Source organism: Protopterus annectens, chromosome 1.part0 (assembly GCF_019279795.1).
Source record: "Protopterus annectens isolate FY-2018-M chromosome 1.part0, PAN1.0, whole genome shotgun sequence".
Taxonomy (NCBI): domain Eukaryota; kingdom Metazoa; phylum Chordata; order Ceratodontiformes; family Protopteridae; genus Protopterus; species Protopterus annectens.
The window spans coordinates 696,757,155-696,770,285 of NC_056725.1; the positions used below are offsets into that span (position 1 = coordinate 696,757,155).

A 13,131-nucleotide genomic window follows, 5' to 3' on the forward strand; every position below is an offset into this window, starting at 1 on the left:
AGAAGGGGTCTCTGCTTCTCAGTCTTCTGATAATAAAGTTTACAGAGAGACTTTGCCAATTAAATATTTTCCAGTGTTACAAAGGAAAATGTTTGAAAAGTAGAAAAAAGTACAGGAGCTGACTAGAAGAATTGGGACTGCTGTGAACTTGAACCGGAGTCTGCTACTGAGAGATTAAGATTAACAGTAAGAAAAATCAGCAACACCAAAATTGGTGAATAAATGTGAGACCATAAAGCAATCGCATTGGTGAAATATGCCTACATAATAAAAAGTAGCTGAGAAAGATTGGATTGTTGTTGCCTTTGTTAAACTTGTTGGGGGGAGTGACAGGCATATGCCTCACTTCATGCCATTAAGGTTCAGAAGGACATGAAAACTGGTAAAAAAGGAATTGTAAAAATTTTTGTTCTTAAAACGTATCGGCGATTGTTGCATGTGACAAAGATACTTTTTTCTTCAATTTTGGTTTTAAGAAATGCAGCCATTACAATAATGCTCTTGGCTTAATTTAATGACAATATTTTTGTGAATGCGAATAGGTTTTAAAAATTGAGACCACAATGTAATGAATAGCTTTCTTTAAGCAAGCTTATGTTCAGCGACAGCTGAGAAGTCTCACGGCATCTGTATAGTTTGTTCTTATGTTTCAATGGAAACAAACTCACTAAAAGTGAAAGCAATAAATTGAGAGGTCTGGATGACTGGACATTGTTTAGTGAAGGAAACATTAAAAAGGTACAAAGGCAAACAGTTTAGTAAAAATTAAGTTTGAAATTATTATCATTTAGTTAAAGATAGCCAGTGCAGCTTTTTGTAAGCCTAAAAGTCAATGTTTTCCAAAAGCATACAAGCTGATTTTCACATATGGAATGGGAATAAAAATAAGAAAATAACAGTCAGCAATTAGTGTAAGTAGGATCATATGCTGCAACATGCATCTTAGCATGGAGAACTTTATTAGGTTAATTAATGCCTGTGTGTTTAGCTGTTGATGGGTTAAACTTCATTACCTGAAGATGAACATAGCTAATAAAGTTAATAGGTACTGGGAGAGATTTTTTTGAGTGTTTTCCTTTAAACAAGTCTTGTAAAATGTGACGCAGGTTTAAATGGAGATCAGAAACAGCTGTATCAAGGATCAACCTGCCAAACGGTGGATATCTAACACAAAAGTTGGAAATAAGCATTTTTTAAAAAAGTTGTCGGGTGGGAATAGTAACTTTTTATCATAATTGCTATTTGATACAGAAAGGATTTCAGAATGGATATAAGCAGAATATCACAGACAAAGGAAAAGTGGAGTATTTATACTCAATGCTAGCAGAGCTCCAACAGCTACAGGAGAGACAGTAATGACAAATTTGTGGTAGTAAAGGGCTACAGGGAAGTGAGGACGATTATATGGGCATGTCTTTATACTCTGCCCAAAACTGCTATTATGGAGCTTAAGAAAACTTTGGGAGAAAATAAAAATAGCTTTCTTCAGATATTAATTGTAGGTTGGGACTGAAACTTGATTTGCAAGAGTGAGGATGTATCTGGAGAACCTAAAAGGTAAAATATATAAAAAAAAAAAAGATAGATTTCTAAAAATGTATGAACATATTTGGTATGGAGGATGTGAAATCAGTAGAAGGAACTCAAAATGTATACATTATTCCACAAGGTACAATAACTGGGCTAGATGAGACAAATTATATTTCACAGGAACGTGTGCATTTAAATGAAAGCTTCAACACACATTCAGTAACTTCCAGATCATGAGCCAATAACAACCAAGATAAAAATGCAGGGTAAGGAAATAGACACAAGCACTTGCCCCACCAACATATTATAAACAGGAATTTAAGAAATGGGTACTAGAAATTATTAGAGAGTTATTATGGAGGAGAAATTTCTTCAGAAGTTATAGAAAGTAAGAGTTTAAAAAAGAAATATGGTTACAAAGTAACAAGAATTATTAGAGGGCTGACAAAGATTAAAGTTCTGCAGAATATGTGGAATTTCTCAGAACAAGAAACGCAACTGCAGAGTTCTAAAGAGAAAATAAGGGAGTATCTGAATAATATGTACACGTTTAGAAAGACTGCTGTTAAGCAATATTTTTTTCATGACTCCACAACACAAAAACTCTTAGTACAATGACTTAGACAACAGAAAAGTAGAAAGGGGTGTTCCCAAGCTTGGGCAGCCTATAAGAAGAAAAATAAAGTACAGTTGTGTACACTTACCATAAATGTAGATGTTTGAGTGTATTCACTGCTGCAGTCATCACACTTGGGTTATCCTGCCAGGGGTAGCCCTCAGTTGGCCTGAATACTAGAGGCTTAGTATTTCTGTATCGTTTGCTGTCACTCCAGGACTGACGTCAGGTCGTCGGTGGTATAAAATCAGGCAGCAGACACCATTACATCAGTTTTTCTTGCCCCAACTGTCAGGAGACCCCAAATAGGGAGCTACGTCATGGTGGAAGAACACCACCAGTAGAAAGTAATACCAAAAATTCCCTGTAAGGAGAGAAGGAGAGAGGAAGAGAGAGAGAGAGAGAGAGAGAGAGAGAGAGAGAGAGAGAGAGAGAGAGAGAGAGAGAGGAAGAGAGAGAGAGGAAGAGAGAGAGAGAGAGAGAGAGAGAGAGAGAGAGAGAGAGACACACACACACACACACACACACAAGGGGGCTGGAGGGTAGGAAACCAGGACTGCAACAGTGAATACACTCGAACATCTACATTTATGGTAAGTGTACACAACTGTGCTATGTTCTTTGTGTTTCACTGTTGCAGTCATCACACTTGGGTTGATTCCCAAAGCTGAAGAAAAGGGTGGAGGCAGTCAAGAAGACTGGGGTATGGCTAAGATGCCCTGCAAGACTGTGGTGGCAAAGTCTGCCCTGGATTTGGAGAAGATAGGCAGGTGGTAATGCTTAGTGAAGGTATGAACAGAAGTCCATGTTCCAGCCTCCAGGATGTCCCTGGTGGGGACCCCTCTGAGAAAAGCTGCATGGGTGGAGGTTGCCCTGGTGGAATGCGTCCTGATCCCCTTTGCAGGCAGTTTCTCATGCTGTTTGTAGCAGAAATGGATGCAGTGTGCTTTCCATTTGGAGACTGTTTGTTTGGACATGGCCTTGCGCTCTGCCCCTGCTGCAAAGCTGACTAGCAATTGGTCAGTTTTTCTAAAAGATTCAGTCCTATCTAGATAGAATCTGAGCTGTCTGTGCACATCTAGAGTGAGTGCAGAATCCTTTCCCCCTTGTTTTGTGGGTTAGGGAAAAAGGTGGGCAAATGAATGAATTGGTTGAGAGCCACACTAGACACCACTTTAGGCATGAAGGATGGGTTAGTCATGAGGGAGACCCTGTCAGCATGGAAAATGATGAAGGGCTCTACAGCCATGAGTGCTTGTAGCTCTGAAACTCTTCTAGCTGAAGTGATGGCCAGAAGCAAGGCTGTTTTCCGAGAGGAATTTTAACTCTGCTAAAGCTGTAGGCTCAAAGGGGGGTAGGGTGAGCTTTTCCAACACAAAGTTAAGGTCCCAAGCTGGGGTAGGAGCTCTTCTGGGTTGCCTTGGTTGTTAGCCCCTCCTAGGAACTGTTTGATGAGACGGTGTGAGAAGAGTGGCGGCTCTGTGCTGTAATGAGCAGAGATGGCAGAGAGCAGAGATGGCAGAGGCATGAATTTTAATAGAAGAGAAGGATAGACCCCTGTGTAGTAGGTTTGCTAGGTAATCCAGGATGAGAGGTAGGGAGGGCTGTGCTGTTACAGCTCCCTTAGCCTGGATCCAGGTGCAAAACCTTTTCCACTTGTTAGCATAGGATTTTCTAGTGATGGGGCTTCTGGCCTCACGTATAACATCCAGGACTTGTTTGTTTAGGCTGGCAGCTGGAGGAGAGGTCAGGGAATAAGCCAGGCTGCCAGGTTCAGGGTCTGCAATTGTGGATGCATGAATTCTTCATTATTCTGGGTCAGGAGTGTTGGAATCTGAGGTAGGTGCCATGGTGGCAGGGGTGACAGGCTGCACAACAGTGGATACCAGTGCTGGCATGGCCAATCTGGGGCACAATTGCCCTTGGTTTTTCCTCCCTTATTTTGAGCAGTACCCTTGAAATGAGTGGTAGAGGGGGATAATGCATAGATCGAGAGGCTTACCCATTGGAAGGACAGAGCATCCACTTTCCAGGCCTTGCTGTGAGGTTCACTGGTGCAGAACTTGCTGAGCTGATTGGAGTGGGAGGCAAAGAGGTCCACCTTCGGGGTACCCCATTTCTGGGTTACAAGGTTGAAGGTTCTGTGGTCTAGCTGCCACTCATGTGGGTCTAGCAGGTTTCTGCTTAAGTTGTCTGCCAGAGAGTGTAGTGAGCCTGCAGGAATTGTGCTAGCAGGTGTATTTGCATAGCTGAGGCCATGTGCCAAAAGGTCATGGCAAGCCTGCAGAGAGGATAAGAGTGAGTCCCTCCCTGCTTGTTGATATACCACATCACTGTGGTGTTGTCTGTTTGAATCACTAGAGGCGCTGGGGAGATTATGGGTCTGGAAGTTGTCAGGACGTACTGAACAGCTAGCATCTCTTTTTGGTTGATGTGCAGATGTATTTGATTTGGGTTCCAATGGCCCTGATTGCACCTGCCGTCTAGGTGTGCACCCCAGGCACACTCTTGATGCATCTGTGGTGAGGGTCTGGGTGGCGTGGGCTGTGAGAAGGGAAGTCCCTTGTTGTGGTTGCATGCTGCTGCCTACCAAAGAAAATCTTTCCTTAGACAAGGCATCATTGGAATGATAGTTTCCAGGTCTTGAGAGTGTTGACACCAAAGACTTTTTAGGTACCATTGTAGTTTCCTCATATGCAGTCTGGCATATGGAATGAGTAGAATGCAGAAGGCCATGAACCCTAGAGCTTGCAGGATTTTCCTTGCGGATAAGTGGGTTCTGGTGGCTAGTTCAGAGAAGTAGCCTATCAGGTAGGCTTGGTTTCTGGAGTAAGGAATGCTATCTGGGATGCTGTGTCCAGGCTTGCTCCCAGGAATACAATTTGTGTGTGGAGACTAGTTTAGATTTCTTTTCGTTGATAGTATACCCCAGGGAGGTCAGCAGGTCCTTTACAAAGGTCAGATGCTGTAACAGCTTTTCTTGACAGTCTGCCTGCCTGAATCAGGCAATCATCTAACTAGGGGTAAATTTCAATATTTCTTTGTCTGCAAAAAGCAATGGCTGGAGCAAGGCATTTTGTGAAAACTCTGGGAGCAGTGGATAAGCCAAAGGGAAGCGCAGAGAACTTAAAGTGCATAGATCCTGCCCTGAAACGTATATATTTCCTGCAAGATTCCCTGAATGTGATGTGTAGGTAGGCCTCTTTTAGGTCTAGGGTGGCTAACCAACAAGGCTAACCTTGGAAAGCATAGGAAAAAGCTGCTGGAGGTTGAGCATTTTGAATTTTGGTGTCACCAGAAAGGTGTTTAGGATGGATAGATTGAGGATTAGGCACCAGGTGCCCTCTTTTCTGGGTAACAGGAAGAGTCTAGAATAGAAACCTTGGCCTATCTGGTCTGCAGGAACATGCTTTACTGTCCTCATGGAGAGCAGGGAATGGACTTGCATTTTGGCCTCTGCCCACTGGTTTGGAGGAAGATCTGGGAACCCTTTTGTGGTTGGCAGAGTGTGGAAATAAAATGTGTATCCCTGGGACACTGTTGAGGACCCACTGGTCATTGGTAATAGAGGCCCAGTTGTTTGCATAGAAGGAGAGTTTTTCTCCTAGGGGGCACAGTTGGGTAGGCAGAGGTAAGGGGTGGAGGTGTACAGTCATTGTGAGTTTTTACCATAAGGGGGTGGCTTAGCACTCCCTATTTTTGAAGAGGATGAACTCCATTGCTTAGATCTCTGCATTCCCTGGGGCTGCTGTCTGACGGGGTCTGCTTCCCTTGGGTCTTGGCTGAGCTGGTCTGGAGGGGGCCAGAAGGGACCAGTGCTTGGAGGGGCAATGCCTACTGAATTTCGGAGGCTGGACCTGTAAAAAGTCTGTCTGCATAGATTTAGCTTTTTCTTCCATCTTTTTTAAGACCCCTTCTGCCTTGGTACAAAACAAATTGTCTTTGTTCAATGGTGCGTCCAATAATTTTGATTTGACATGATCTGGCAAGGTCTTTTCCTTAAGCCAAGCATGCCTTCTAAGGACCGAACCAGTGACTGCAGCCCTCCAAGATGCTTCTAGGGCAAAGCCACATTGCAAGGTATGCTTAGTAACATGGCTTGCAGAATGCATAAGCTCTTGTAATTCTTTATTTTCTACACAAGCAGGAAAGGAAGATATTTTTTGTTTGAGGAGTTCCATGGTACTGCTGATATTTCAGCATGTGGAAGTGACAATTTAGTGCTCTAATAGCAAGAGTTGCAGAGGTGTATACTTTTTTACCCCACCTGTCTAAAGCTCAAGAATCCCTGTCTGAGGAGGTGGGATTCTTAGCTGAGGTTGCTTTAATTCCTTTAGGTCCTTGGGAGATGACGTCTGGGTCAGCAGTAGGATTTTTGAAAAGGAATTTGTGAGAGTCAGGGACTATGTAGTACCTGTCAGGGTGTCAGGAGATAAACTGCCACAACATCCAGGACAGGAGGAATGGCTAAAGGGCTGTGCTGTGGTAAATCTAAGAATTCCCCGAGTCTCTTTTTTGACTGAGAACAGTCCTGAAATTCCCATTGGAAATGCTCCTTTGAAGTATGTAGGGTTTCACCAAATGAAAAATCCTCGGGAGGAGAGTCAGAAGGAATGGATTCCTCTGCACCATAATCCTCATAAGCAGAGAGGGGTTGCAGGTCTTCATATTCAGAAACCTCAGAGTCATCGGACTCCTGTTCTGATAAAACTACTGGGGACAAGTCTCTTTTTCTTTTGGAAGGGGTAACCTGGCTTCCCCTAATAAGCATAATAAGGTCTTCCACCATTTTAAGCATTTGAGATTGAGGCATGGAAGCAGGTGCCTGACCTTGGGTCGTCGGTTTTTAGGCATAGTTCGTACCCTGGGCCTTAGAAACTTAGTAGTTTTAGAAAGAACTGAAGATGTGAAAGAAGTTGTCGGTTTGTGTCGAGTATCGGTAGTGCGAAGAACTTCCTTGGAAGCCGGTGCCTGCTCAGGGGCTCTAGACCCATCCAAGGTGGAGACATCAGCAGGATCCTTAGTCGAAGAAGAGTCTTGCGGCATACCAGACTCCGAATGTGTCTCGGTAGCGGTCTGCGAATCCACAGAAGTGGGCATCAGCGGCTACAAAAGTGCCTTACTAAGGACCGGAGAACTGACGACTAGCTAACGGAAGCTTCATTGACAGTTTTGGACCTGTGCGGTCTGTCTCTGCCTTTAGCCTTACGTTTTTTCGGAAGATCAGTAGTCGGATGGCTTACCGAAGCCATATCTGAATATGAGGACTGAGAGAGAAAATGTTTAGCTACAATAAGGGCCCAATGATGTATAGTTCTGGCATTGAACAAAGCACAAAAGCAACAGCGAGGGACGTCGTGGTCTGGGCCTAAACAGGTGACGCAGTAAGAATGGAAGTCTCAGTGTGGTATTTGCTTTCCACAGGCGAGACAATTGTTAACTTTTTCTGACATCGGTTAGAGCAAGAAAAAAGGATCCCCAACATGGTACTTAGCTTTAGAAGACTTCAACTTCAATTCGGAAATAAAAATTCAGGTAACGGCCGACCAGCACTCGTGCAAACTGCTTCTGGTTCGGGCTCCTTGGCAAGAAAGACTGATGTAATGGCGTCGGCTGCCTGATTTTATACCACTAATGACCTGCCGTCAGTTCTGGAGTGACAGCAACCAACACAGAAATACTAAGCCTCTGGTACTGGGGCCAACTGAGGCCTACTCCTAGCAGGATAACCCAAGTGTGAAGACTGCAACAGTGAAACACAAAGAACATACAAAGATCCTGTAGAGATAAGAGATATTTCAGAAATGTTATGAAAATTTGTATTAAGCAAAGGAATGTGGAACTCACGAAAAAGCACAAATGGAAATATACTGGTTCAACAATTAACAGCTAAGATAGGACAGAAGATATAGATCATGGTGACATAATCAATCTGCATGAAAGCCTCCAGGAACAGATGGCAGTCCTGTAGAAGTATGGAAGCTAACAGGGAAGAAAGTGAGAAAGATCTGGAGGATTTTAAAAGGAGGGAAGCACCAACATCCTGAAGAAAGCTGTGGTGGCTGTAATACCTAAAGGTGTTAAAGACATCAGCCCCAGCTTCATATAGGCCCATATTAAATTTTAAACCATGACTGTAAATGTTTTTCTAATCATATCAACCAATTGGTTAATGATAGTTATAGAACTACAAATTGTATAAAAAGAGTTATAAAGTCTAGGAAATCAAACATAATGAATCACTGTTTGTTAGTTACATTAGACCCAAACTTGAGTATGGAATAACAATATGGAAACCCTATAAGAAAACAAGTTATTATGAAAGACTGAAATATCTGAACTTGTACAGTGTCCCTTACAGCTATCTAAGAGGAAATCTTATTCAAGTATATAGGGCATTTAGTGACAACTACCTCTGGGAATATTTAGGGTTAACAAAAAGTACTAGAGAATCAGACAACCTATGTAGGAAATTCTATAGGAATGAGAAATGTACTAATTGGTTCTCTGACAGAGTAGCTGATGCATGAAGCAGACTACCAAATTACATTAATGGAAGTAGTAGTCTAGATATTTTTAAGAACAGCCTGGATACTTATTATGGGAACAAGTGTTTTGGTATATTGGCAAGCTAGAAGGGTATTAATGCCCATGCTTGAAATATTTGTATGTATGGATAAAAAGTGTTTAGGTTTAGCAAAACTAAAAAGAATGGCAGATGTGTTACCAAACTTGATAGATATGGATAAATGAGGTTTTGTGGAGGGAAGGCAAATATCTGACAACATTAACAGAGCAATGATAATTCAGAGGGAAGCAGAAAATACCAGTTATTGATGGGTCATGATGTAGCGCAAGGATTAGATAGAATAAGCTGGGATTTTAGGAGTAGGGCAATGAAAATATATGCATTCCATGATACAATAATAAAGTTCATTAGGAAGATATATGATGTATTGGAGGCAAAAATTACAGTAAGATGGTTCTTCTTCGATAGGTTGTGTCTAAATAAAGGAACCAGGGAAGGGTATCCTCTTTCCCCTTTATTTGCGTTACATTTAGGGCCAATAGCAAAGGATGTAATTGGTATGGTAATCAAAAAAAAAGATGGCTTTAAATGCAGACATTATTCAGTACCTGATAAAACAAGGAGGACATCTCAATGTTGTGCAGCATTCTGAAATGGTTTCAAGCTTTTTTTCAGGATACAAATAAAGATGACAAAACAAATGCTGTAGCTGTAAACTATGTAGCCACACATGACTTGGTTCAGCAATATCCATGTTTACGGGCACATGATAAAATGAAGTATTTAGGAATACAGGTTAAAAAGGATCCTGTTACGGCAGCTAGGGATATGTGGGAAGAGATTAAACAAAAGATAACACAAAAACTGAGAAACTGGAAGCTTGTTTTTGTTTTTATGGATAAAGACAGCAAGATACAAGCAAAGAATTTTTAGTCCCTTTAGTTTAACATATAGGTCAGACATGTATTTATCAGAGAAGTTGTGGACATAATTAATAGTGAAGGATTTTTTCTGGAAGGGGAAGAGAGCAAGGGTCCAGTGGGATAACTAATCATGCCAACAGAGCAAGGTGTTTAGGATTACCTGATCTGAAGGGATATTTTAGAGCTGAACAGTTAAGGCTCATATATGCAAACACTAGCATAAAGCCATAAAAAGACTACTTCTCTTCTAGCAAGACCTTGCTTGAGCAGTTTTAGTAGTTTTGAATCCCCAAAAAATAAATCACTTACCTTTAATAAATACTCCCACCAACTTGTACTGCACTAAATATAGTCTCATCTAATACCAAAACAGAGGATTCACCCATACAAAGTTGCGGGGTGTCATCCTGGATGACAAAAAATATGACCGACACATTAATACTGCTGTCAAAAAAAAACTAAAAAAAAAAACAAATTGGGCTACTTTGCAAAGCCATGCCACATCTCACTTGTGATAAACAGGAAGGCAACTGTAGCATCCCTCTTGCTTCCATCTTCAAACTACACTAATGAACAGGTGTAAAAAGTGCTACAATAAAATAAGTAAATTTTGCATCCAGACTGAAATCATTACTGCATACCCCTGCACAGGATGTCATGAAGCTAATGGCCCTACAGCCTTTAACTAAGCCATTCATGCCCCCAATGTCCCAATCAATGCTCATGGGCTGGAATGGCTTTTGCATATGGCTTTGATTTATGGAGAGACATTGTATTGCTGTCCTAAGGGCCACAGGCAACAAACTAGGTGCGAACTCACAATTTCCCACCTACTGGTTCAAACTGCATTTGACCAGGCTTAAGGAAGAGCTCCATTTCACATAAATGGGAAGTATGTTCCAGGGAAGACAGAAACACATACCTGTCCCTCCAACATGTTTTCCCTATGTTGTAGAGGAGGTTTAGGATCCCCAGATTGGGTAATTCTGCTGCTGTTTGTTTTGCAAATGTGTAGCAGATCCATTAGGGCTGGATTGGTGAGTGTCTCATAGGTTAGGCATAGATCCTCCCTCAGTAGTCTGTAGAAGACAGAGGACCTGGACAGGGCCCTGACGTGGTCTGCACAGGACATATTTACACCTTTTAGTGAGGAACCTCTGTGGCCGCTCCAGTTATTGCAAATGCCTGGTCAGGTACATGCCGAAGAACCACAACTGTCTAGAACTGCCACACCATATATCATACATATGAGTCATCATGGCACATGAAATACTACACCATGTCTCAAACACCCCATTCATTAGTAATATAAAATGATACAAACCCAAAGGGAAGCTTTGATAGAAAGACCAACCTATGTAGTAGACTCAAAAATAACTCACATGGGGAATGTGTACTCTAAACATAGCTAAACAAAGGAACAGCATTCATAGGTTCATGGGTTGGTACTAGGCTATCAGCCCTAGGGCCTATACAAGCCTAGCCATAACAATTCCTTGGCTATTTCTTCCCACACTATTTACTTCCCTGGACCCCTGTCTAGCAGGACGACGGAAGTGATCCCCGGGGTGAATTTCCTTTCTCCCATTCAATAGTCAAGGTTCCTTTTGAAGACGGCCAAAGAGGCACTCTGCTTGACATGTATGGGCAATCTATTCCAGAGTCTGGGGAGTCTCTGGGTCAGGAACCTATCCCTCCAGCATGTTTTGTTTATTGTGATGACAAGGTTTAGATCCCTAGAGCATGTGGCTCTGAGGGATTGGGATTTCTTTAAGTGTAGCATGTCCAGCAGCTCTGGGTTTGACATGGAGAAAGTTGTAATATATACAAGAATTTTACCTTCCACAAGAATAATGCATCAACTCCTACCTTGCACTGATAAGCCCACCAGAACAAAAGGAGGACTTTCTCCCATGAGGTTAAATGATCAGTTTTTTTGAGATGACATTTCAGGAAGATCTTTATCACAAAGATATTGCTTACTGTCAGTTCCAAGCCAGGGCTGTAACTATGACTAAGTCAGTCTATCAGCATGCTCATGTATTACGGAATGTCAACAGCTAATAGGGGTGCATGGCCAACTGCCATACCTGCAATCCCTCTGTACACAGGGTATTTAACTGCAAGTACTGTATATTTTTTCAGGCAGTACACCATGCAATATTTGTCAGACTACACCACGAAAGGCTGAAGTTAACTGTCTTCTCACAACTTAAAGGGTAGGATACACAAAATGTAATTTGATTTAATGGTGTATCACACTTTTATGCACCCTTAATTATCCGTGCACAATGCAGATGCAGAGGTGGTCTCTCCATCCAGCCAGTAAAGAATCTGTCAGAATCAGCAATAAGGTTCAGTTGCAGGAACAGTAAACCCAAAGTCAGTTCTAGTGTGCTGCCTAGTAATCTAGGTGACAGGTGCATGACACTAGACAAAGTGAGGGAATAATGACTTTACAACTATCGGCACTCTTGTCTACTGAACTACCATAATCTGAAGGTGGGCAAAGGGGATGTTGAAGTCAGTGATCACCATGAAGTTTAGAAGCAGAGATGTCTCCGCGCTTCCACCCACCACTCACACCTCACCCATGTTACCAAGGCTAGGGTTTCCTTGACCATATGTGAGGAAATGGCTGACACTAAAGAATATCCAGTTCCATCAAGAAAAAGGAAATCCACTCTATTGGAGCAAGAAATTACTCTTCTCAGTTCAAAGTAAACCAGAGGGCGTACATGTATGCAAGGACTAAAGCACGAGGGCGTACATGTATGCAAGGACTAAAGCACGAGGGCGTACATGTATGCAAGGACTAAAGCACGAGGGCGTACATGTATGCAAGGACTAAAGCACGAGGGCGTACACGTATGCAAGGACTAAAGCACGAGGGCGTACATGTATGCAAGGACTAAAGCACGAGGGCGTACATGTATGCAAGGACTAAAGCACGAGGGCGTACATGTATGCAAGGACTAAAGCACGAGGGCGTACATGTATGCAAGGACTAAAGCACGGGCAAATGAAAAGGGAGGTCCCTTGCTTTTGTTTGTGCAACCAGGAAGGGAAGAAAAGAAGTTTGTTTTTCCAGGCAGACTCAACATGAAGAGTCCTGACACTTTGAAAACAAACTGCAAATCAGAACAAAATGGAATTCCAAAACTCAATGTACATATTTATTCATATTTTATTACAGCTTTACTCCTCAGCTTACCCAAAAACTGAAGAATATGCCCCTCCCCAATCTTCTGCTTCTTCCATACACTTACCCTGAGACTGCTGCACCTCAGAGTAAAGTTAAATATAGAGATGCCACAAATCTAAATTTAGTATGTACCACCAGACAAATTTGCATCTGCATAAAAATACCAGTGTTTTCCTTCTTTTTTGGTTGTTTATTATAAATTTGCATCTGCATTTCCACTGTTCAATTACATTCCTTAGAATTTCAAAAGATCTGCCACAATAGCCAGCAACTCTGTACGTACAAGTATAAAGGGTAGACCAACAAAACTATGTAATGAATAGAAAGA

General features: G+C 42.1%; 1 protein-coding gene across 3 annotated transcripts in view; it reads right to left on the reverse strand.

The window, feature by feature from the left end:
• BLVRB (biliverdin reductase B) overlaps positions 1–13,131 on the reverse strand; it is a 464,958-nt gene that overhangs the window by 79,604 nt on the left and 372,223 nt on the right. The window lies entirely within an intron of this gene.